The sequence below is a fragment of the Jaculus jaculus genome, chromosome 9 (assembly GCF_020740685.1).
Source record: "Jaculus jaculus isolate mJacJac1 chromosome 9, mJacJac1.mat.Y.cur, whole genome shotgun sequence".
Taxonomy (NCBI): domain Eukaryota; kingdom Metazoa; phylum Chordata; class Mammalia; order Rodentia; family Dipodidae; genus Jaculus; species Jaculus jaculus.
Window position 1 is genome coordinate 6,639,530 of NC_059110.1, and position 24,777 is coordinate 6,664,306.

General features: G+C 45.6%; 1 long non-coding RNA gene across 1 annotated transcript; it reads right to left on the reverse strand.

The window, feature by feature from the left end:
* Positions 1-512: 512 nt before the first annotated feature.
* LOC123463564 lies at positions 513-19,923 on the reverse strand. Its single transcript, XR_006638987.1, has 3 exons — positions 19,864-19,923; positions 18,971-19,318; positions 513-1,014 (listed from the first exon to the last, which is right to left on the reverse strand). It is a non-coding gene; the product is annotated as an uncharacterized LOC123463564 (long non-coding RNA).
* Between the last annotated feature and the right edge of the window lie 4,854 nt (positions 19,924-24,777).

Here is a 24,777-nt window from a genome sequence, read left to right on the forward strand (position 1 = left end):
AAGCCTAAGGACCCCAGTTCAAGGCTCGATTCCCCAGGACCCATGTTAGCCAGATGCACAAGGGGACACACACATCTGGAGTTTGTTTGCAGTGGCTGGAGGCGCTGGTGAGCCCATTCTCTCTCTATCTGCCTCTTTCTCTCTCTGTCACTCACAAATAAATAAATAATAATGAACAAAAATATTAAAAAAAAAAAAAGAAATATCCTAATGCCAGAAAGCACATGAACTGGGGACGTGTCCAAGAGCTTGGCCTGGCTCCTCTCTGCACCATTTGCCTCCTCCCCATTCTGTGTTGGAGGCGATCTGTTGTGTACTGATGTCTCTGAATGCTCACACCCACAAACGCACACACACTCAAGAGTACAGTGGAATTGGCTGGAGCAGTATCTGTAATTATATTGAGTGATGACAATACAATAAATGACCTTTTGTTTTCTTTTATTTTTCCTGCTTTATACAAAGGTGTTGAGGCAATCAAATTTCCTTTCTGATTTAGACATTTTGAGCATATAACCACAATAATGATTTTCTCAAGATGATTGACTCAAAGTGACTGGATTCATTCAAAGAGGGTTTTGAATTCTTTTTTCATCCTTCTAGCAAGCTTTGCAATGATAGGTGGGCGGCTGACATTTTATGATAACATGTTCTTTCCCCTCGCCAAGCAGTCCCTATACATGGGGCTTGATGTCCTTGGCTGAAGCAGTTGGGTCTGAGGGTCATGAGGAAATGAAAACCTTGCAAGAATGGAAACAGAATGTCCTTCAACTGAGCCACTTCTCAAGAGGAAAACAGATCCAGGGAAGCGGGGAGTAAAGGCTCTCACAGTGAGGGAACAAGGCTTGTGCATGGTGGAATGTCAAAGGGCTGGCGACCAGAGGCGTGGGAGGCTGGGTCAGCCTGAGATGAAGAAAGACACAGGGGCTGGTGTGATAGGGACCTGTCCCTTTAGGGAGGTGACAGTGACAGCTTCAGACAACATCTCTGGCAGGATTCTGGCCAGACTCAGGCCTGGAGAGGAACAAGAATCATTCATGAGGTAAAAGAAAACTACATCTAGAAAATTGCCGTAGGCTTTCCTGTCTCCTCAGGAAACTTGAAGTGTCTGGTGGGGCTGGTTCTGGGTAAGAAAGAGCCAGGGCCCCAGAAATGACCATTGCCAACCTAAGTCCACAGGTCCTCATCCAGGGCGTTGCTATGTGGGGTAAGAGATCATTCTAGCATTCTTGCATTTTAAGTGGCTTACTTCTGATCTCTGTAGGTCAACCATATCTAAGGGGTATTTCAATGACTTTTTCCTTGTACCTTTCCCTAGTATGATTTCTACAAAGGGGTCCAGTGACACTCTCACCCCACTTTTTTTTTAAAATTTTTTTTGTTCATTATTTTTTAATTTATCTATTTTGAGAGAGACAGACACAGAGAGAAAGGCAGAGAGAGAGAAGGAAAGGGAGAATGGGCACGCCAGGGCCTCCAGCCACTGCAAACAAACTCCAGACACCTGCGCCCCCTTGTGCATCTGGCTAGCGTGGGTCCTGAGGAATCAAGCCTTGAACAGGGGTCCTTAGGCTTCACAGGCAAGCGCTTAACCACTAAGCCTTCTCTCCAGCCCTCACCCCACTTTTTATATAATACTTTCCAGGTTGTTTCTCCTCATGTGCCTGAGTGGGATTATCTGTGCTCACATGTGTGGGTTCAGGTGCATGTAGGGGCACCCTTGGCTGTTATTCCTCAGGAACACTCTCTCCCTCTCTTTGAGACAGGGTCTCTCATGGGCCTGGAGCTCACTAGTTAGGCTAGGCTGGCTGGCCAGTGAGGCCCAGGGACCCTCCTATGCCCACCGTCCCAGTGCTGGGATGACGGGCCCGTGCCCATGTGGCCACTGTACATGAGCTTTAGAGACTGACCACGGGTCCTCGCGCTCATCATACAGCATTTCACACACCGGGCTACTGTCCCATCCTAGGGCTATCTTTCTTAAAAACTTAAGTAAAAATGCCTTTAATCCCAGCACTTGGGAAGCAAAGGTAGGAGGATCTCCATGAGTTCAAGGCCATCCTGAGACTACATAGTGAATTCCAGGCCAGCCTGGGCTAGAGTGAGACCCTACTTCGAAAAACAAAAAACAAACAAACAAACAAACAAAACGTCCCAAGGCACAGTGGGGAACAGGTGGCTGGAGTCTCTCATACAGGTGAGAAGATCCCTGCTAGGGACAGACACTTGGGCAGCCAGCACAAACCTGGCAGCACCCCCCTGTATGAGAAGCACCCACAGTATAGCCAATTACATTTGAATTGGATGAGAAATAAACAATTACTAAAGTCAGTCTGTTTCATGGGATATTTACTTCTGATTGGCCAGTGAACATTTGGGGCCGCTCACTGTTTGAGACAAGCTTTGTCCTACAAATTGAGTCATTGATCCGAAACCTAATTTTTTTTGTTTTTTCGAGGTAGGGTCTCACTCTAGCTCACGCTGAACTGGAATTCACTGTGTAGTCTCAGGGTGGCCTCGAACTCACGGCAATCCTCCTACCTCTGCCTCCCGAGTGCTGAGATTAGAGGGGTGCACCACCACAGCTGGCCTGAAATCTAAATTTAACCTGGAGTGAATGAGGTCCTTTTATTTGTTAAGGGTGGCAGTGCAACATTGGGGGTGACAGTAAGCAGAGAAGAGGCCTAGGGATAAAAATCTGGGCCCTGCAGAATAAGCGTTTGGGAAGAAGAGAAGGAAAAGTGAAGGAGGCAGAATGAAGAGCGACAGGAAGAAAACAGCCCATGGGTGGGGGTGGGGGGGAAGACGCCATTCCAGGAGGATGCGCCCCTGGGTCTCCAGTGGGACAGAACTGGAGTTAACCTGTGCCTTGGCAATAGGAAAGCGTCTCCCAGGTCAGGAGCATTGCCAGTGCTGGCTGTGAGTCTCATCCATGCTTAGCTGAAGGAAGTATTGAAGATGACGGTCACCTTTGAGATCCCAGCCGACTCTAGTCACCTTGAAAATGCCCCTAGGGACCACAGATAATAGTTTTCCATAAACCCATTGCTAGCTCCATCCAAAAAGGGCAACCTTGAGCACGTACACCCATTAAAGCTGAAGAGCAATAGGGATGGGCGGAGACAGGAAGCTGGCGGCATGCTGTGGCTGGCTCCTGAGACCTTCAAAGCAGGGACCACGCTTGTCAAGAGCCACATAGTTGTCCCCTACTGCAGCACATGCTGGGCCACTTAGCAGAGCCTGAATTCCAAGTCATTTTTTTTTAATTCTGAAAAAGTAAATACACAGCACCATTTGAATCCTTTAAGTCTTTTCAAATGTAGCTATAGCCATTAAGTTCCTTAATTCAAGGGAAAAAAAAAAGCAGCCTCATTTGAAAGGCACTGCATCATGGCAAATAGGACTTAATTCTTAGAGTTAAAAAAAGAAAAAAACAAATAGAAATATTCAATACATATCTTGGCCTGCAGTCAAATAAAATAAAAAGCAGTGATGAATGTGGGAGATGTGGTTGTCACACAGTGTAACGTCAGCCTAGATTAAGACATTATGTCACACGGAGAAGGAACCATTCAAAAGAACATTCTGGTGCCCACCAGATAACATAGAACCATCTCTGTGGTCCACGGAATTCATGTCTTAGCTGGAAACCGTCCTCATCTGTACACACTAGAAAACTGCACGATCACACACAACTGAGAATTGTGAGGGGGTACTCTACATGACTCAAAAACCCCAATAAAGTTCATTCCCACAACACTGTGACTAACATAGTCCATATACGTAAGTCTAAATTTATCTATGTTTGACAAGTTATGTTCCTGAAAATCCTAGTGACACGGCATTGTGAAACAATCCACATGCGTGTCTATAAGCTAACTAGTATCTGACTTCATTTGCTTTTGACCGCTTTTTGTCTATCACACAAGTCAGTCAAATAGGGATTGCTAGTTCTCCATGCTACTGGCTCTTTTTAGAAATAAAAACTAAGCTGGGCGTGGTAGCTCACGCCTTTAATCTCAGCAGAGGCAGGAGGATTGCCATGAGCTCAAGGCCACCCTGAGACTACACAATGAATTCCAGGTCAGCCTGGACTACAGCAAGACTCTACCTCAAAAAAAAACAAATAATAGTCATAATAATAAATAAATAAAAATTAGCCAGCTGTGGTGGTGCATGCCTTCAGACCCAACACTTGGGAGGCTGAGATAGAAGGATCATTATGAGTTCAAGGCCCAGCCTGGGACTACAGAGTGAGTTCCAGGTCAGTCTGGGCTACAGTGAGACCCTACCTTGAAAATCCCCAAAGGACAAACTAAATACTTGGTTGCATTGCAATATGTGGGATGATACACATGAATAAACTATGCGTGAGAACTTCACTGGGGTAGTGCTGAAGTTAGAGTCTATTTCTTCCCCATCTCTGATTTTGAATCAGTGCCATTCACTTATCAGCTGCCCAGCGCATTGAGTAAGGCTGCATGCCACCATGCTGCCAGCTTTATCTTCGCATGTCCCTGAAAGCAGTGCTTCTAGAATCACCTGTAGGGCCTGTCAGGTTACAGCACTCAGTGGCCCACACCCCAGAGCTCCTGATCCAGTAGGTGCGGGTAGGGCCTGAGAATTTGCTTTTCCAGAATGTTCCCAGGTGAGGAACTTGGAGAAGGACTCTATCAGAGCATACTTAAACAAAGCACAGCTCCCTCCCTGCCACCACCAGGAGTCTTGACCCTCAGCACTCCTTTTACAGATGAAGCAACCTTGATGCAGATGATGGTCAGAATCCTCCTGGGCCCAGAGCCCAGGGTCCATGCTCTGACTACCGCTTGCAGGGACTCACTTCCCTTATCTAGTCTACAAAGGGAGACACTAATTCTCACCCCCACCCACCGCCCCCAAGCCAATCGAGTTCCTTTTCCACCTTTTGCTGATAAGCAGAAGAGAGCTTGAATCACAACTTGGAGGGATGAAATAGTTTTGTAATCATCAAGAACCTTCGTATCTCTGGCTGTTTATTTTTTTAATGTGATCCCAAGTTGTTTTGCCACCTGTGACACGTGAGCCCCACCTGTCCATGCCTAGAACTTTCTGGAATATGCTTCCCACAAGTCTTTGCCAAGATGCCCTGAGAGAAATGCCAAGCAGCACCGCACACAGCTGCTCATGTCCTGACCCATGTGGCTCTGCCCCAGTTCCCAAAGCAGCAGATTCTCTTGGTCACCCAGAAGGGCACCTAGCTATTCTCTGAGCCCCTGCAGAGAACTCTGTAAACTGCCCACAGCCCTCGCTCTGGCCTCATCTAGCCGTTCTTGATCTCAGCTCTTAGTCCTAGTGGTTAGGGGTACTCTAAGGCATTCATTTCCTCTATGAGTGTAGATCCAACGGTGTGGAAGTTTATTTATTTATTTTTATTAAGTGGAATCTTATACCGGGTGTGGAGGCACATGCCTTTTATCTCAACGCTTGGGAGGCAGAAGTAGGAGGACCACCGTGAGTTTGAGGCCAGCCTGGGACTACAGAGTGAATTTCAGGTCAGCCTGGGCTAGAGCAAGACTATCCCTCGATAAAAAGAAACTTTGTTACATGCGCAAATTATGTGTTGTCTAGGAGTTTTTGATCTTGGTGCCCTGTCAGGGTTTAACAGGAGTGGCTGAGGCAGTAAGCCTCCTCTGCCTCACCCTCTGCCTGTCTAGGGAGGGAAAAGAGGCTCCCATAGCATCACACATTAATTCCCATAGCATCACATATGTATGAAACTCTTTTTTTTTTTTTAGGTGGGGCTCACTCTAGCTCGGACTATGTAGTCTATGTAGACAATGTAGTCTCAAAATGGCCTTGAACTCATGGCAGTCCTCCTACTTCTGCCTCTCCAGTGCTGGGATTAAAGGTGTGCACCACCATGCCTGGCTGATTTCCAAAACATTTAAGGCACAAGCTCTGAGCTTTGGAAGCACAAAGGCTGGCTCTCTTAAATGATTGAGTTGGCTTATTTTGAAAATTTAAGTCAAGACAGCATTATCCCTGGTGGCCAGAAGTTGAAAACACCTACAATGTCCATCAAGGTATCTCCTAAATGTCTGTTGCTGAGACTGGCGAAGTCTTAACCTGTGTGTGGAAGCTTCCATGGGGGTCTTTTGCCTCTGGGGGCGTGGGGTGGGGCGACAGTGTGCATACTTGCCCAGGAACAGCTGATTCACATGGATGTAGGGCTGACAAACCTGTCCTTGACCTTCTCGGAGCTGCTGCCTACAGAAAGTGAGGCTGCCACCAGCCTGCTCAGGCTGGGCTGTGGGCGACTGGATTCCAGTCCTGTTCCATCACCAACACATTTCACAACCCTCACTTCTCTGAGACTTTTAGCTCTCTCTCCACAAGACAGAAGCCTCAGAGCATGTTATCATCACACCCCATGCAACTCCGGCATCTTTGGGTTTACCTGCTCATCATAGGTTTCTGAAAGGGTCTGTTGAATACACGTAAGCATAGGTGTTTGTGTTTCCTGGAGAGTAAACCAAAGAGAGCCCCAGTCCCTTGAGAGGGTGGTGAGGAGCTGCATGGCTCTGGACACCTGTCACCTGTGTCCACTGGACATCACAGAGTGTTTCCTACTGCATCGAGCCAGGGCAGTTAGACAGGCGTGATGATGAAGCTGTGGTCGCCTCTAGCCCTGCAGCCCAAGGCAGGTGACATCTCAGTCACACACAGGTCCTGCTTCCTGCACCTGGAGCTCAGTGTCCTTCTGACAGGGCAAGAGGATGTCAGTGGGCCCCAAGATGTGGCCACTGTGCCAGAGCCTGGCCCTGGACATTGTGATGACAGTGACCACCTCCTGCAGCCCCAGCCCCAGTGCTCTGGGGAGAGTGGCCCACACCCCAACAGGGCAGGCTCTAGCAGCGCACCAGGTGGAGACGGCACCCACCCACCAGGGCTGCAACTTGGGACATTTGGGAATTGGGGAAGTGGAGGAAGGGGCTTTCTGTTGTGGACTCATCTGACAAGAAAGTGACTTCCCCCTCAGGCCCCAGGGTGCACCCAGCGGGGGAAGAGAAAAGCTGCTCGACATTAAGCAGACAGGTAGGTAAGATAGAAGCACACATTCCTCCCATGGAGCTCAATGAGAAAGGCCAAGAAGAAGATGTGGAACTTACATTCCTCCCATGAATCTCAATGAGAAGGACCAAGAAGAAAATGTGGAACTTACATTCCTTACATGAAGCTCAATGAGAAAAGCCAAGAAGAAGATGTAGAACTTACATACCTCCCACAGAGCTCAATGAGAAGAGCCAAGAAGATGTGGAACTTACATTCCTCCTACAAAGCTCAATGAGAAGAGCCAAGATGTGGAACTTACATTCCTCATACAAAGCTCAATGAGAAGGGCCAAGAAGATGTGGAACTTACATTCCTCATACAAAGCTCAATGAGAACAGCCAAGAAGATGTGGAACTTACATTCCTCCCACAAAGCTCAATGAGAAGGGCCAAGATGTGGAAATTACATTCCTCATACAAAGCTCAATGAGAAAGACCAAGAAGAAGATGTGGAACTTACATTCCTCCCACAATGTTCAATGAGAAGAGCCAAGAAGATGTGGAATTACATTCCTCCCACAAAGCTCAATGAGAAGGACCAAGAAGATGTGGAACTTACATTCCTCCCACAATGTTCAATGAGAAGAGCCAAGAAGATGTGGAATTACATTCCTCCCACAATGCTCAATGAGAAGGACCAAGAAGAAGATGTGGAACTTACATTCCTCCCACAGTGCTCAATGAGAAGAGCCAAGAAGATGTGGAACTTACATTCCTCCCACAAAGCTCAATGAGAAGAGCCAAGAAGATGTGGAACTTACATTCCTCCCACAAAGCTCAATGAGAAAGGCCAAGAAGAAGATGTGGAACTTACATTCCTCCCACAAAGCTCAATGAGAAGGACCAAGAAGAAGATGTGGAACTTACATTCCTCCCACAGAGCTCAATGAGAAGGGCCAAGAAGAAGATGTGGAACTTACATTCCTCCCACAGAGCTCAATGAGAAGGGCCAAGAAGAAGATGTGGAACTTACATTCCTCCCACAGTGCTCAATGAGAAGAGCCAAGAAGATGTGGAACTTACATTCCTCCCACAAAGCTCAATGAGAACAGCCAAGAAGAAGATGTGGAACTTACATTCCTCCCACAAAGCTCAATGAGAAGAGCCAAGAAGATGTGGAACTTACATTCCTCAAACAAAGCTCAATGAGAAGGACCAAGAAGAAGATGTGGAACTTACATTCCTCCCACAAAGCTCAATGAGAAGAGCCAAGAAGATGTGGAACTTACATTCCTCCCACAAAGCTCAATGAGAAGAGCCAAGAAGAAGATGTGGAACTTACATTCCTCCCACAAAGCTCAATGAGAAGAGCCAAGAAGATGTGGAACTTACATTCCTCCCACAAAGCTCAATGAGAAGGACCAAGAAGAAGATGTGGAACTTACATTCCTCATACAAAGCTCAATGAGAAGAGCCAAGAAGAAGATGTGGAACTTACATTCCTCCCACAAAGCTCAATGAGAAGGGCCAAGAAGAAGATGTGGAACTTACATTCCTCCCACAAAGCTCAATGAGAAAGGCCAAGAAGAAGATGTGGAACTTACATTCCTCCCACAAAGCTCAATGAGAACAGCCAAGAAGAAGATGTGGAACTTACATTCCTCCCACAGTGCTCAATGAGAAGAGCCAAGAAGATGTGGAACTTACATTCCTCCCACAAAGCTCAATGAGAAGGGCCAAGAAGAAGATGTGGAACTTACATTCCTCCCACAAAGCTCAATGAGAAGAGCCAAGAAGATGTGGAACTTACATTCCTCCCACAAAGCTCAATGAGAAGGACCAAGAAGAAGATGTGGAACTTACATTCCTCCCACAAAGCTCAATGAGAAAGGCCAAGAAGAAGATGTGGAACTTACATTCCTCCCACAGTGCTCAATGAGAAGAGAGAGCCAAGAAGAAGATGTGGAACTTACATTCCTCCCACAGAGCTCAATGAGAAGAGCCAAGAAGATGTGGAACTTACATTCCTCCCATGGAGCTCAATGAGAAGAGCCAAGAAGATGTGGAACTTACATTCCTCCCACAAAGCTCAATGAGAAGAGCCAAGAAGATGTGGAACTTACATTCCTCCCACAAAGCTCAATGAGAACAGCCAAGAAGAAGATGTGGAACTTACATTCCTCCCACAAAGCTCAATGAGAAGAGCCAAGAAGATGTGGAACTTACATTCCTCCCACAAAGCTCAATGAGAAGGACCAAGAAGAAGATGTGGAACTTACATTCCTCCCACAAAGCTCAATGAGAAGAGCCAAGAAGATGTGGAACTTACATTCCTCCCACAAAGCTCAATGAGAAGAGCCAAGAAGAAGATGTGGAACTTACATTCCTCCCACAGAGCTCAATGAGAAGAGCCAAGAAGATGTGGAACTTACATTCCTCCCACAAAGCTCAATGAGAAGGACCAAGAAGAAGATGTGGAACTTACATTCCTCCCACAGTGCTCAATGAGAAGAGCCAAGAAGAAGATGTGGAACTTACATTCCTCCCACAAAGCTCAATGAGAAGGACCAAGAAGAAGATGTGGAACTTACATTCCTCCCACAAAGCTCAATGAGAAGGGCCAAGAAGAAGATGTGGAACTTACATTCCTCCCACAAAGCTCAATGAGAAGAGCCAAGAAGATGTGGAACTTACATTCCTCCCACAGTGCTCAATGAGAAGAGCCAAGAAGATGTGGAACTTACATTCCTCCCACAAAGCTCAATGAGAAGGGCCAAGAAGAAGATGTGGAACTTACATTCCTCCCACAAAGCTCAATGAGAAGGACCAAGAAGAAGATGTGGAACTTACATTCCTCCCACAAAGCTCAATGAGAAGGACCAAGAAGAAGATGTGGAACTTACATTCCTCCCACAGTGCTCAATGAGAAGAGAGAGCCAAGAAGAAGATGTGGAACTTACATTCCTCCCACAGAGCTCAATGAGAAGAGCCAAGAAGATGTGGAACTTACATTCCTCCCATGGAGCTCAATGAGAAGAGCCAAGAAGATGTGGAACTTACATTCCTCCCACAAAGCTCAATGAGAAGAGCCAAGAAGATGTGGAACTTACATTCCTCCCACAAAGCTCAATGAGAACAGCCAAGAAGAAGATGTGGAACTTACATTCCTCCCACAAAGCTCAATGAGAAGAGCCAAGAAGATGTGGAACTTACATTCCTCCCACAAAGCTCAATGAGAAGGACCAAGAAGAAGATGTGGAACTTACATTCCTCCCACAAAGCTCAATGAGAAGAGCCAAGAAGATGTGGAACTTACATTCCTCCCACAAAGCTCAATGAGAACAGCCAAGAAGAAGATGTAGAACTTACATACCTCCCACAGAGCTCAATGAGAAGAGCCAAGAAGATGTGGAACTTACATTCCTCCTACAAAGCTCAATGAGAAGAGCCAAGATGTGGAACTTACATTCCTCATACAAAGCTCAATGAGAAGGGCCAAGAAGATGTGGAACTTACATTCCTCATACAAAGCTCAATGAGAACAGCCAAGAAGATGTGGAACTTACATTCCTCCCACAAAGCTCAATGAGAAGGGCCAAGATGTGGAAATTACATTCCTCATACAAAGCTCAATGAGAAAGACCAAGAAGAAGATGTGGAACTTACATTCCTCCCACAATGTTCAATGAGAAGAGCCAAGAAGATGTGGAATTACATTCCTCCCACAAAGCTCAATGAGAAGGACCAAGAAGATGTGGAACTTACATTCCTCCCACAATGTTCAATGAGAAGAGCCAAGAAGATGTGGAATTACATTCCTCCCACAATGCTCAATGAGAAGGACCAAGAAGAAGATGTGGAACTTACATTCCTCCCACAGTGCTCAATGAGAAGAGCCAAGAAGATGTGGAACTTACATTCCTCCCACAAAGCTCAATGAGAAGAGCCAAGAAGATGTGGAACTTACATTCCTCCCACAAAGCTCAATGAGAAAGGCCAAGAAGAAGATGTGGAACTTACATTCCTCCCACAAAGCTCAATGAGAAGGACCAAGAAGAAGATGTGGAACTTACATTCCTCCCGCAGAGCTCAATGAGAAGGGCCAAGAAGAAGATGTGGAACTTACATTCCTCCCACAGAGCTCAATGAGAAGGGCCAAGAAGAAGATGTGGAACTTACATTCCTCCCACAGTGCTCAATGAGAAGAGCCAAGAAGATGTGGAACTTACATTCCTCCCACAAAGCTCAATGAGAACAGCCAAGAAGAAGATGTGGAACTTACATTCCTCCCACAAAGCTCAATGAGAAGAGCCAAGAAGATGTGGAACTTACATTCCTCAAACAAAGCTCAATGAGAAGGACCAAGAAGAAGATGTGGAACTTACATTCCTCCCACAAAGCTCAATGAGAAGAGCCAAGAAGATGTGGAACTTACATTCCTCCCACAAAGCTCAATGAGAACAGCCAAGAAGAAGATGTGGAACTTACATTCCTCCCACAAAGCTCAATGAGAAGAGCCAAGAAGATGTGGAACTTACATTCCTCCCACAAAGCTCAATGAGAAGGACCAAGAAGAAGATGTGGAACTTACATTCCTCCCACAGTGCTCAATGAGAAGAGCCAAGAAGAAGATGTGGAACTTACATTCCTCCCACAAAGCTCAATGAGAAGAGCCAAGAAGAAGATGTGGAACTTACATTCCTCCCACAAAGCTCAATGAGAAGGGCCAAGAAGAAGATGTGGAACTTACATTCCTCCCACAAAGCTCAATGAGAACAGCCAAGAAGAAGATGTGGAACTTACATTCCTCCCACAGTGCTCAATGAGAAGAGCCAAGAAGATGTGGAACTTACATTCCTCCCACAGAGCTCAATGAGAAGGGCCAAGAAGAAGATGTGGAACTTACATTCCTCCCACAGAGCTCAATGAGAAGAGCCAAGAAGATGTGGAACTTACATTCCTCCCACAAAGCTCAATGAGAAGGACCAAGAAGAAGATGTGGAACTTACATTCCTCCCACAAAGCTCAATGAGAAGGACCAAGAAGAAGATGTGGAACTTACATTCCTCCCACAGTGCTCAATGAGAAGAGAGAGCCAAGAAGAAGATGTGGAACTTACATTCCTCCCACAGAGCTCAATGAGAAGAGCCAAGAAGATGTGGAACTTACATTCCTCCCATGGAGCTCAATGAGAAGAGCCAAGAAGATGTGGAACTTACATTCCTCCCACAAAGCTCAATGAGAACAGCCAAGAAGAAGATGTGGAACTTACATTCCTCCCACAAAGCTCAATGAGAAGAGCCAAGAAGATGTGGAACTTACATTCCTCCCACAAAGCTCAATGAGAAGGACCAAGAAGAAGATGTGGAACTTACATTCCTCCCACAGAGCTCAATGAGAAGAGCCAAGAAGAAGATGTGGAACTTACATTCCTCCCACAAAGCTCAATGAGAAGAGCCAAGAAGAAGATGTGGAACTTACATTCCTCCCACAAAGCTCAATGAGAAAGGCCAAGAAGAAGATGTGGAACTTACATTCCTCCCACAAAGCTCAATGAGAACAGCCAAGAAGAAGATGTGGAACTTACATTCCTCCCACAGTGCTCAATGAGAAGAGCCAAGAAGATGTGGAACTTACATTCCTCCCACAAAGCTCAATGAGAAGGGCCAAGAAGAAGATGTGGAACTTACATTCCTCCCACAGAGCTCAATGAGAAGAGCCAAGAAGATGTGGAACTTACATTCCTCCCACAAAGCTCAATGAGAAGGACCAAGAAGAAGATGTGGAACTTACATTCCTCCCACAAAGCTCAATGAGAAGAGCCAAGAAGATGTGGAACTTACATTCCTCCCACAAAGCTCAATGAGAACAGCCAAGAAGAAGATGTGGAACTTACATTCCTCCCACAAAGCTCAATGAGAAGAGCCAAGAAGATGTGGAACTTACATTCCTCCCACAAAGCTCAATGAGAAGGACCAAGAAGAAGATGTGGAACTTACATTCCTCCCACAGAGCTCAATGAGAAGAGCCAAGAAGAAGATGTGGAACTTACATTCCTCCCACAAAGCTCAATGAGAAGGACCAAGAAGAAGATGTGGAACTTACATTCCTCCCACAAAGCTCAATGAGAAAGGCCAAGAAGAAGATGTGGAACTTACATTCCTCCCACAAAGCTCAATGAGAACAGCCAAGAAGAAGATGTGGAACTTACATTCCTCCCACAGTGCTCAATGAGAAGAGCCAAGAAGATGTGGAACTTACATTCCTCCCACAAAGCTCAATGAGAAGGGCCAAGAAGAAGATGTGGAACTTACATTCCTCCCACAGAGCTCAATGAGAAGAGCCAAGAAGATGTGGAACTTACATTCCTCCCACAAAGCTCAATGAGAAGGACCAAGAAGAAGATGTGGAACTTACATTCCTCCCACAAAGCTCAATGAGAAGGACCAAGAAGAAGATGTGGAACTTACATTCCTCCCACAGTGCTCAATGAGAAGAGAGAGCCAAGAAGAAGATGTGGAACTTACATTCCTCCCACAGAGCTCAATGAGAAGAGCCAAGAAGATGTGGAACTTACATTCCTCCCACAAAGCTCAATGAGAAGAGCCAAGAAGATGTGGAACTTACATTCCTCCCACAAAGCTCAATGAGAACAGCCAAGAAGAAGATGTGGAACTTACATTCCTCCCACAAAGCTCAATGAGAAGAGCCAAGAAGATGTGGAACTTACATTCCTCCCACAAAGCTCAATGAGAAGGACCAAGAAGAAGATGTGGAACTTACATTCCTCCCACAAAGCTCAATGAGAAGAGCCAAGAAGATGTGGAACTTACATTCCTCCCACAAAGCTCAATGAGAACAGCCAAGAAGAAGATGTGGAACTTACATTCCTCCCACAAAGCTCAATGAGAAGAGCCAAGAAGATGTGGAACTTACATTCCTCCCACAAAGCTCAATGAGAAGGACCAAGAAGAAGATGTGGAACTTACATTCCTCCCACAGTGCTCAATGAGAAGAGCCAAGAAGAAGATGTGGAACTTACATTCCTCCCACAAAGCTCAATGAGAAGAGCCAAGAAGAAGATGTGGAACTTACATTCCTCCCACAAAGCTCAATGAGAAAGGCCAAGAAGAAGATGTGGAACTTACATTCCTCCCACAAAGCTCAATGAGAACAGCCAAGAAGAAGATGTGGAACTTACATTCCTCCCACAGTGCTCAATGAGAAGAGCCAAGAAGATGTGGAACTTACATTCCTCCCACAAAGCTCAATGAGAAGGGCCAAGAAGAAGATGTGGAACTTACATTCCTCCCACAGAGCTCAATGAGAAGGACCAAGAAGAAGATGTGGAACTTACATTCCTCCCACAAAGCTCAATGAGAAGGACCAAGAAGAAGATGTGGAACTTACATTCCTCCCACAGTGCTCAATGAGAAGAGAGAGCCAAGAAGAAGATGTGGAACTTACATTCCTCCCACAGAGCTCAATGAGAAGAGCCAAGAAGATGTGGAACTTACATTCCTCCCATGGAGCTCAATGAGAAGAGCCAAGAAGATGTGGAACTTACATTCCTCCCACAAAGCTCAATGAGAAGAGCCAAGAAGATGTGGAACTTACATTCCTCCCACAAAGCTCAATGAGAACAGCCCAGAAGAAGATGTGGAACTTACATTCCTCCCACAAAGCTCAATGAGAAGAGCCAAGAAGATGTGGAACTTACATTCCTCCCACAAAGCTCAATGAGAAGGACCAAGAAGAAGATGTGGAACTTACATTCCTCCCACAAAGCTCAATGAGAAGAGCCAAGAAGATGTGGAACTTACATTCCTCCCACAAAGCTCAATGAGAACAGCCAAGAAGAAGATGTGGAACTTACATTCCTCCCACAAAGCTCAATGAGAAGAGCCAAGAAGATGTGGAACTTACATTCCTCCCACAAAGCTCAATGAGAAGGACCAAGAAGAAGATGTGGAACTTACATTCCTCCCACAGTGCTCAATGAGAAGAGCCAAGAAGAAGATGTGGAACTTACATTCCTCCCACAAAGCTCAATGAGAAGAGCCAAGAAGAAGATGTGGAACTTACATTCCTCCCACAAAGCTCAATGAGAAAGGCCAAGAAGAAGATGTGGAACTTACATTCCTCCCACAAAGCTCAATGAGAACAGCCAAGAAGAAGATGTGGAACTTACATTCCTCCCACAGTGCTCAATGAGAAGAGCCAAGAAGATGTGGAACTTACATTCCTCCCACAAAGCTCAATGAGAAGGGCCAAGAAGAAGATGTGGAACTTACATTCCTCCCACAGAGCTCAATGAGAAGAGCCAAGAAGATGTGGAACTTACATTCCTCCCACAAAGCTCAATGAGAAGGGCCAAGAAGAAGATGTGGAACTTACATTCCTCCCACAGAGCTCAATGAGAAGAGCCAAGAAGATGTGGAACTTACATTCCTCCCACAAAGCTCAATGAGAAGGACCAAGAAGAAGATGTGGAACTTACATTCCTCCCACAAAGCTCAATGAGAAGGACCAAGAAGAAGATGTGGAACTTACATTCCTCCCACAGTGCTCAATGAGAAGAGAGAGCCAAGAAGAAGATGTGGAACTTACATTCCTCCCACAGAGCTCAATGAGAAGAGCCAAGAAGATGTGGAACTTACATTCCTCCCATGGAGCTCAATGAGAAGAGCCAAGAAGATGTGGAACTTACATTCCTCCCACAAAGCTCAATGAGAAGAGCCAAGAAGATGTGGAACTTACATTCCTCCCACAAAGCTCAATGAGAAGGGCCAAGAAGAAGATGTGGAACTTACATTCCTCCCACAAAGCTCAATGAGAAGAGCCAAGAAGATGTGGAACTTACATTCCTCCCACAAAGCTCAATGAGAAGGACCAAGAAGAAGATGTGGAACTTACATTCCTCCCACAAAGCTCAATGAGAAGAGCCAAGAAGATGTGGAACTTACATTCCTCCCACAAAGCTCAATGAGAACAGCCAAGAAGAAGATGTGGAACTTACATTCCTCCCACAAAGCTCAATGAGAAGAGCCAAGAAGATGTGGAACTTACATTCCTCCCACAAAGCTCAATGAGAAGGACCAAGAAGAAGATGTGGAACTTACATTCCTCCCACAGTGCTCAATGAGAAGAGCCAAGAAGAAGATGTGGAACTTACATTCCTCCCACAAAGCTCAATGAGAAGAGCCAAGAAGAAGATGTGGAACTTACATTCCTCCCACAAAGCTCAATGAGAAAGGCCAAGAAGAAGATGTGGAACTTACATTCCTCCCACAAAGCTCAATGAGAACAGCCAAGAAGAAGATGTGGAACTTACATTCCTCCCACAGTGCTCAATGAGAAGAGCCAAGAAGATGTGGAACTTACATTCCTCCCATGGAGCTCAATGAGAAAGGCCAAGAAGAAGATGTGGAACTTATATTCCTCCCACAAAGCTCAATGAGAACAGCCAAGAAGAAGATGTGGAACTTACATTCCTCCCACAGTGCTCAATGAGAAGGGCCAAGAAGAAGATGTGGAACTTACATTCCTCCTGCAATGCTCAATGAGAAGGGCCAAGAAGAAGGTGTGGAACTGGATTAATCACTTTCATAAGGGGAGGGAAGAGGGAAGTATGCCACCTTCTAAAACCCCAATTGTGGAGCCCACTTACATGGTGTCCCAGCTCTGGGGTCTCACCCCCACCCTGGGATCCTTCAGTCCCTATGGGAGCTTTTGTTCATCACAAGCCAATTACCTTTGTTTTCTATGCATCTCTGTGTCCACTTCTTGTTCACACTAAGGGACAAACATCCAATCTCTAGATAGATAGCTGGCACTAGAGGGGCCCCATATCAGCAAGAAGGTGGTTTGAGCCAGGTGTGGTGGCACATGCCTTTAGTCCCTGCACTCTGGAGTCAGAGGTAGGAAGGATCACTGTGAGTTATCCCAGGTCAGCCTGGGCTAGAGTGAGACCCTACCTCTAAGAAAAACAACAACAAAACAAACAAACAAAAAGAAAAGAAGGTAGTTTGAAATGATGTGCAGAGAAAGAATTATCTGTGTCCTTAAAGTAAGAGTGCCTGTTTGAGGAAGGAACAGGAAGATAAGAATGGAGCTGACAAAACTTGGAAAAAGTACCTATAGGTGGTGAGAGGATGGAATTACACAGAGAGGACATTTCCCCAGGTAAGAGGATTCTCCCACTTGTTTCTTGGAGGGAGGTCAGATCCATGAAGTTGATCTATTTTGAAGGGTTCATATGAAAAAAAGAAGCAAATATATTTTCAGCGAAGAGAAAAATGGCACAAATGTGATCCTCAAAGCTCTTCTGAATTAGTTACAAAATACCTGACAGAAATAATCTTGAAGACAGTGAAGAAGGAAGGGTTTGTCTTGGCTGACTTTCCGGAAACACAGCCCACCATGGTGGGGAAGGCACGGTGGGAGGCTTACTCTAAGCAGCCCATGAAAGCCACTTTTCACACCTTGGCAGATCGGGAACCTGAAAGCTTGGGCTACAACCAAAGGTAGACATCACCTTTAAGATCTGTCTCTCAGTGGCTTCTCAATGGCTTTTGTCTATCAGCAGGGACATAGTTCTAAAGGTTTCACAACCTTCCAAAACAATTTCACAAGTTGGGGATCAAGTATTCAAACACATAAGCCCTCTAGGGAGGGGGACATTTCATACTCAAATCACAAGGCTTCATTTAATTTTGATATAATTTTTTTTTCAAGGTAGGATCTGACCCTAGCTCAGTCGGACCTGGAATTCACTGTGTAGTTTCAGGTGGCCTTGAACTCACGGAAAACCTCTTACCTCTGCCTCCCGAGTAGTAGGATTAAAGTTGCACACCACCACACCTGGCCTTTGAAATAATTTTAAGATAAACAAATTCTTGATATTTGAAACCACTAAGTTCTAAGGAAAGATCATGTTTTCTGTGTTATAAATCACTAATGCTTGCTTTCTTTATTTATTTGCATGTGGGCATGGGTGTATACACCAGGTTCTCTTGTTGCTGCCAACAAGTGCTCATCTGGATTTACATGGGTGGCTGTAGAACTGAGCCCAGGCCATCAGGGTTTGTAAGCAAGAACCTTTCATCAATGAGCCATAGCTCCATACCCCTAATGCTGGTTTTCCTAGATAAGCTTATTTTGAAGGAAAGTTGGAATTGGATATGGGTGTTGTGATGATTGATATTGTAAACTTGACAAAATGTAGAGTCATTTAGGAGATAAACCTCTGGACATGTATGTGAAGGAATTTCTAGATTAGGTTACTTGGGAAGGGAAGACTCACTCTGAATGTGAGCTAAATGATTTCATGACCTGGGGTCCTGGACTTAATAAAAGGGAGAAAGCAAGCTGAGCACCAGAATTCATGTCGCTCTGCTTCCTGACTACGAATGTAATGTGACTAGCTGCCTTCAGCTCCTGCCACCTTGACTTCCCTGTCATAACGGGCTGTGACCTCAAACTATAAACTGAAATAAACCCTTCCTTCCTTCCTTTCTCCCTCCTTCCCAAGGTGCTTTTGTCAGGCATTTTGTCACACAAATGAGGAATGTGACTAATACACACCCCGTTTCCAAAGGAAAGCTGGAACCAGGCACGGATGCCAACTCTAAGTGCTGTCACACACACCAGTACCATCTGCTCTTTCAGACCCTCGTGTTCTCTGACCTTGAAACCCCGTGTGCAATCATGGAACCAACCAGAGGGCCCTGCAGAGGCAGCATGGCCAGGCAGGGACAGAAAGTCCCCGTTAGCATGGCACAAGGTGAGCGCCTCCATGAAAGTCACTCCTCCAGAAACAGAACCTTACATCTTTCAACACCAAAGTGGTTTTCAGATCCTCGCAGCTCTGAGGCATTTACACGATAGAGGGCTTGCTTGTCTGTTTTCTTAAGCAGGATATTCTGAACATAACTTACCCCTTTTCTTGTTGACTCATTATGAATCACTGTTATGAATCAAACCCATAGCATTTTAGGGCCTTAGAGACCAGCTAGCTTCCGAGTTCCACGTTCCAGATGCACAGCTGGAGGTGTGAGAGGAGACCCGACGATGCACGGCAGCTGCCGCTTTAGAAGGAGCTGATCCAGGGTCCAGGTCTCCCCCGATTGAACCCTCTCATATCCCTTCCGTCCTCATCCCCCTTCCACTGAATCTCTCCTTCCTCTCGTACTTGGCTGACTTTCTACTCTCCCCTCCTTCACCATCCCTGGTGGAATGCTGATGGCCGTAACATGCTGCAGGTCTCACGTAGGTAACAGCCAGCTCTGCGAGGAAATGAACATAATAGCCTCTTCAAGTCCAGAAGCCAGCGTTCCTCCCCCACCCTCCGGCTCTCACATTGTTCCCGCCCCAGCTCTTCAGCGTTTCCCCGGGCCAAAAGATCCTGGTTCAATTCTCCAGGACCCACGTAAACCAGATGCTCAAGGGGGCACATGGGTCTGGAATTCATTTAGAAGTGGCTGGAGGACCTGGCATGCCCGGATAAGTTCTTGATAGTATTTATTGAGCCAGTCTTCAAAGGCCTGGGATTTAGTAGAAACTTTCCAACACAGCCAAAACTTAATTAAAAATACCATAACCAAGCCAGATGTGGCGGCTCATACCTTTAATCCCAGCACTTAAGAGGCAGAGGTAGAAGGATCGCTGTGAGTTCAAGGACAGCTTTGAGACTACAGAGTGCCTTCTGGGTCAGCCTTGGCTGCAGTGAGATCCTACCTTGAAAACCTCCCCCCAAAAAATACTAAACCAAGGCTGGAGAAAAGGCTTAGCAGTTAAAAACAAAAACAAAAAAAAAAAAAAAACCACTTACTTGCAAAGCCAGAGTTTGATTCCCCAGTACCCATATGAAGCCAGATGTACGAAGTAGTGCATGTGCCTGGAGTTCAATTGCAGTGGCAGGAGGCTCTGGTATGCTGATATTCTCTCTCTCTTTCTTTCGACATCTCTCTCTAAAATAAAACAAAACAAAACAAAAAACCTAAACTGGCCAGGCACGGTGACTCACACCTTTAATCTCAGCCCTCAGGAGGCAGAGGTAGAAGGATCACTGTGAGCCAGCCTGAGACTACATAGTGACTTCCAGGTCAGCCTGGGCTAGCATGAGACCCTGACTTGAAAAAACAACAACAACAACAAAAAACCTAAAGTGTGGGATATGTCTTTATTTTATAATTTATATTAACATAAAACAAAACCCATATAAAATAAAACTATGCAGAATAACCACAAGGAATTTTTCTCAACAAATGTGCTTGATGGATGCTGAGCCTATCCAGCCATACTTCCCTAATGTGCTCTTCTTCTGCCCTTTGCATAGGTCAAGGCTGGGATCAGTACCATCCCAGCGCCTTTAAACCCAGCTCTTAGACGGCAGAGGTAGGAGGACTACTATGAATTTGCAGCCAACCTGGGGCTCCAGAGTGAATTCCAGGTCAGTTCAGGCTAGAATGAGACCCTGCCTCAAAAAATTTTTACAAATAAGGACATTGTGCCAACCTAGAAATTCACTCTCAAATCAGTCTTGGACTGGGAGAGCCAAAAGTCAGTGTTAGAGGCAAGATCTAGAGCTTACCGTTGGATAATAGATAAAGTTTGGGTGAATTTTGCTTTTTTTATCGTATATTTGTTAATTATTTATTTTGGTAGTGTTTGAGATTGTCCAGGGTGTCATGTATGCTCATTGAGTGCACATCACTAACCCCTGCTTAACATGTTTTTTTCTAAAACAGCATGAGTATGGAGGAAGGCAGAAATCCTAAATGCATGTGTGGTGGTTTGAATTAGGTCTGCCCCATAAGTTCATGTGTCTTGAATGCTGGGTTCCAAGCTGATTACAAGTTGGGAGGTGGAACCTTGCTGGAGGAGGTGTGTTTCTGGAGGTGGGCTTAGAGGTATGGCCAGCTCCCCCTTGCTAGTGTTCAGCTCGCTCTCCTGCTGCTGTTTCCCACCTGCTGTGGCAGAGGTGATGTCCAGCCTCTGCTCATGCCATGCTGTCCTCTGCCTTCAAGCAGCTTCCCCTTGAGACTGTACGCCAAAATAAAAAAAACATCCTGCCGTCAGCTGCGTTTGGCCGGGTGCTTTGTCTCAGCAGCGAAGGTAACTACAACAGTGTGAAATCCATATCAAAAGTGAACACACCCAAGTCACGACTACCCCAAGCAGGAAGCAGCACATTAGAGTGCCTCTGGAGCCCCTTTCTGTGACCTCCTCTCCCGGACCTCTTCTGCAGCTCCAAAGGCGACCTCAGGGACTTGCGCGTACATTCTGATTCATACTGTGCACTCACCCCCCCACCCCTTATAAACTCTTCAGAGGAATCACACAGTAGGTAATCATTGGCAGCTATTCTTTGGGCCAAAATTACATGTGGCGTATTCTGTCCTGTCATGTCATGTAGCTGAATCTCATTCACTTCCGTTGCTGAATCATGTCTTGTCACATATATAGTGAGTGTGTATAGTTGTTCTGCTGTTGATGGGCACCTGGTTGTTTGCCATCGCAACTCGCTGTGCTGTGAAGATTGTTATGTATAGGCTGGTTCTCCTGGGCATGTGCTTCCTCTGGGTGGATACCCCCATGTGGAATTGTTGGCTCACGGGGGATGGATGTCTTCAAAGTAACCAGAACACGTTCCCTGACTCCACAATTCATCAGAACACATTACTTCCCTTCAGGAGTTTCTGTACCAATTGCTCCAAATTCTGGTCAAGAATTGGTACATTTCACCTTTTGTTCATCCACTGCTGTGTTTTGACTGTGAAAGGCTCATGTCTTTGACTACCTGGTCCCTAGCTGGTGGTGCTGTGTAGAGAGGTTGTGAAACCTTTTAGGAGATGGAGTCTCACTGGAGGCAGGCCTTGAGGCTTTATAGCTAGGCCTAGCTTCCTGTTCACCCTCTGCTTCCTGACTCTGGTTGTAATGTGAACAGCTGGCTCTTGTTCCTGCCACCATGCCTTCCCTGCTACAATAGAATGTATCCCCTGGAACTGTAAGCCAAAAGAAACCCTTCTTTCCTCAAGCTGCTGCCTGTCAGATATTTTATCAAAGTTACCAGAAAATAGAAGGGGATCTGGCTCAGTGGCTAAAGATACTTGTTTGCAAAGCCTGCTGGCCTGGGTTCAAGTCCCCAGTACTCACATAAAGACAGATACACAAAGCGGTGTATGCATCTGGAGTTCATTTGCAATAGCAAGAGGCCTGGGTGCACTCATGCTCTCTATTTCTCAAATACATACATACATACATACATACATACATATATATATATATATATACATATATATAATACAAAAAATTTTAATATATCTTATATATTAAAATATCTTATATACTGCTCAGTGGATTCATTCTAATGCATAGAGGGTTTTAAATTTTTAATTAATTTATTTATTTGCAAGCAGAGAGAGAAAGGGAAGGGGTGCACCAGGGCATCTTGCCACCACAAATGAGCACCAGGTGCATGCACCACTATGTGCATCTGGCTTTACGTGGGTACTGGGGAATTGAACCCAGGCCTTTCAGCTTTGCAAGCAAGCACTTAAACTGCTGAGCCATCTCTCTAGCCCATGCCATAGGTGTTTTGGATGCTACTGTCAATGTCCTTATTTAAAAAAAAAATTTTTTTTGGGGGGGAGGGTCTCATTCTAGCCCAGACTGACCTGGAATTCACTCTGGAGCCCCAGGATGGCTGCAAATTCATAATAGTCCTCCTACCTCTGCCTTCCAAGAGCTGGGTTTAAAGATATGTGCCACCACACCAGGCTTTATTTGACTTATTTATTTATTGGTTTTTCTTGTCCAGGCTGATCTGGAATTCACTATGTAGTCTCAGGCTGGCCTTGAACTCAAAGCAACCCTCCTACCTCAGCCTCTTGAGTGCTGGGATTAAAGGTGTGCGCCGCCACACTGGTTTTCAAGCTTTAATTTTTATAACTTTATTTGTGCAAGTTTTTCTCATCGAAAACAATGTAATAGTCAGGCGTGGTGGTGCACACCTTTAATTCCAGCAGAGATAGGAGGATTACTGTGAGTTCGAGGCCACTCTGAGACTACAAAGTGAAGTCTAGGCCAGCCTGTGCTAGAGAGACCCCACCTCCAGGGGAGGGTGGGGACATAAACAAGCAATGTAATAAACCATCCCAAACTGAGTGGTGTGAGATGGCAGCCATTTTGTTTATGGTGTCTGCAGTAAGCGCCTTAGACCAGAGAGAGAGAGAGGGAGACAGCGAGATCTCCAGGTGTCCAGGGCCTCATCTGACAGGAACAGCTGGCCTGACTCCAGTGGCCACGGTTGGAACTCTCTGGAAACTTCTTTAATCACACATTGAGCACCTGGGCTAGTCTCACTGATAGGGAACCACAGGATTGCTCATACACTTGACCCTCAAATGTGAACACTGACTGATCATGGAGACTCAAGAACTTTGGAAGCCCAGTGGAGGCTGCCTGACTTTTCTAGAATTAGTCTCAGAAGTGACATCATGTTGTTTGTGCCTCAGTCTGGGCTACGGTCAGACCATGAGGTCATCCTGATTCTAGGAAGGGGAGGAGATGTGGTCTCAGGGGGAATGCTGAGTTCTGCAGAGGACACAGGTCCAGAAGACATGGGTGCAGCATCTCTGGAAAGATATTGAGCCCCGGGAGAGTATGAAGAGCATGGGCGAGGCAAGAGACAAGACTGGAGCAATGTGGCTGCATCACAAAGGATCTTGGGTATTACCCTGAGAAGTTTGAGGGTTTTAAAAATTATTTTATTTATTTATTTATTTATTTATGAGAGAGAGAATGGGCACATCAGGGCCTCTAGCCACTGCAAACGAACTCTAGAATCTGGCTTATGTGGGTCCTGGGGAATTGAATCTGGGACCTTAAGCTTTGCAGACATGTACCTTAACTGCTAAGCCATCTCTTTTTTTTTTTGTTGTTGTTGTTTGTTTGTTTTGTTTTGTTTTGTGAGGTAGGGTCTCCCTCTAGCCCAGGCCCTGGAATTCACTATGTAGTAACTACATAGTAAATACACTATGTAGTAACTACATAGTAAATTCCAGGTCCGTTTGGACTAGAATGAAACCCTACCTCAAAACAACAACAACAACAAAAACCACACACACAGCCTGAAGTGTGAGTTTTACACAGAACTCTAATGTGGAGCTCAGAAGTTGTCACATAAGAGAAGAGTGACAGAAGCCTGGACTAGCAGAAGAGAAACAGAACGAGGAGAGCATTGCCCGCAGGTGTCCTCAGAAGTGGAGGGAAAGAAGTGGGAAAGAGAAGCAGGACCCGGAGGAGAGAACCAAAGATCAAGGAGACGGGATGCCAGAGCATTGGGACACGTGGGTCCCAAACTTCTTATTTTGTACTTGCTCAACTTGAGATGCCTTTAGCGTATTTACATCCACAAGGTTATGGGCCAGAAAGACAGTTTAGTGGGTAAAGTGCCGTCATTCGTGCAAGGGGTTTGGCTCCCTAGGAGTCATATAGCCGGGTGCGGTGGCCCACGCCATAATCTCAGCACTGGGAAGCCAGAAGTAGGAGGATCACCATGAGTTTGAGGCACCCTGAAACTACATAGTAAATTCCAGGTCAGTTTGGACTAGAATGAAACCCTACCTCAAAACAACAACAACAACAAAACCACACACACACACACACACACACACACACACAAATAAATAACAGGCATCAAACCAGGGTTTGGTGGCACACCCCTTTAATCCCAGCACTG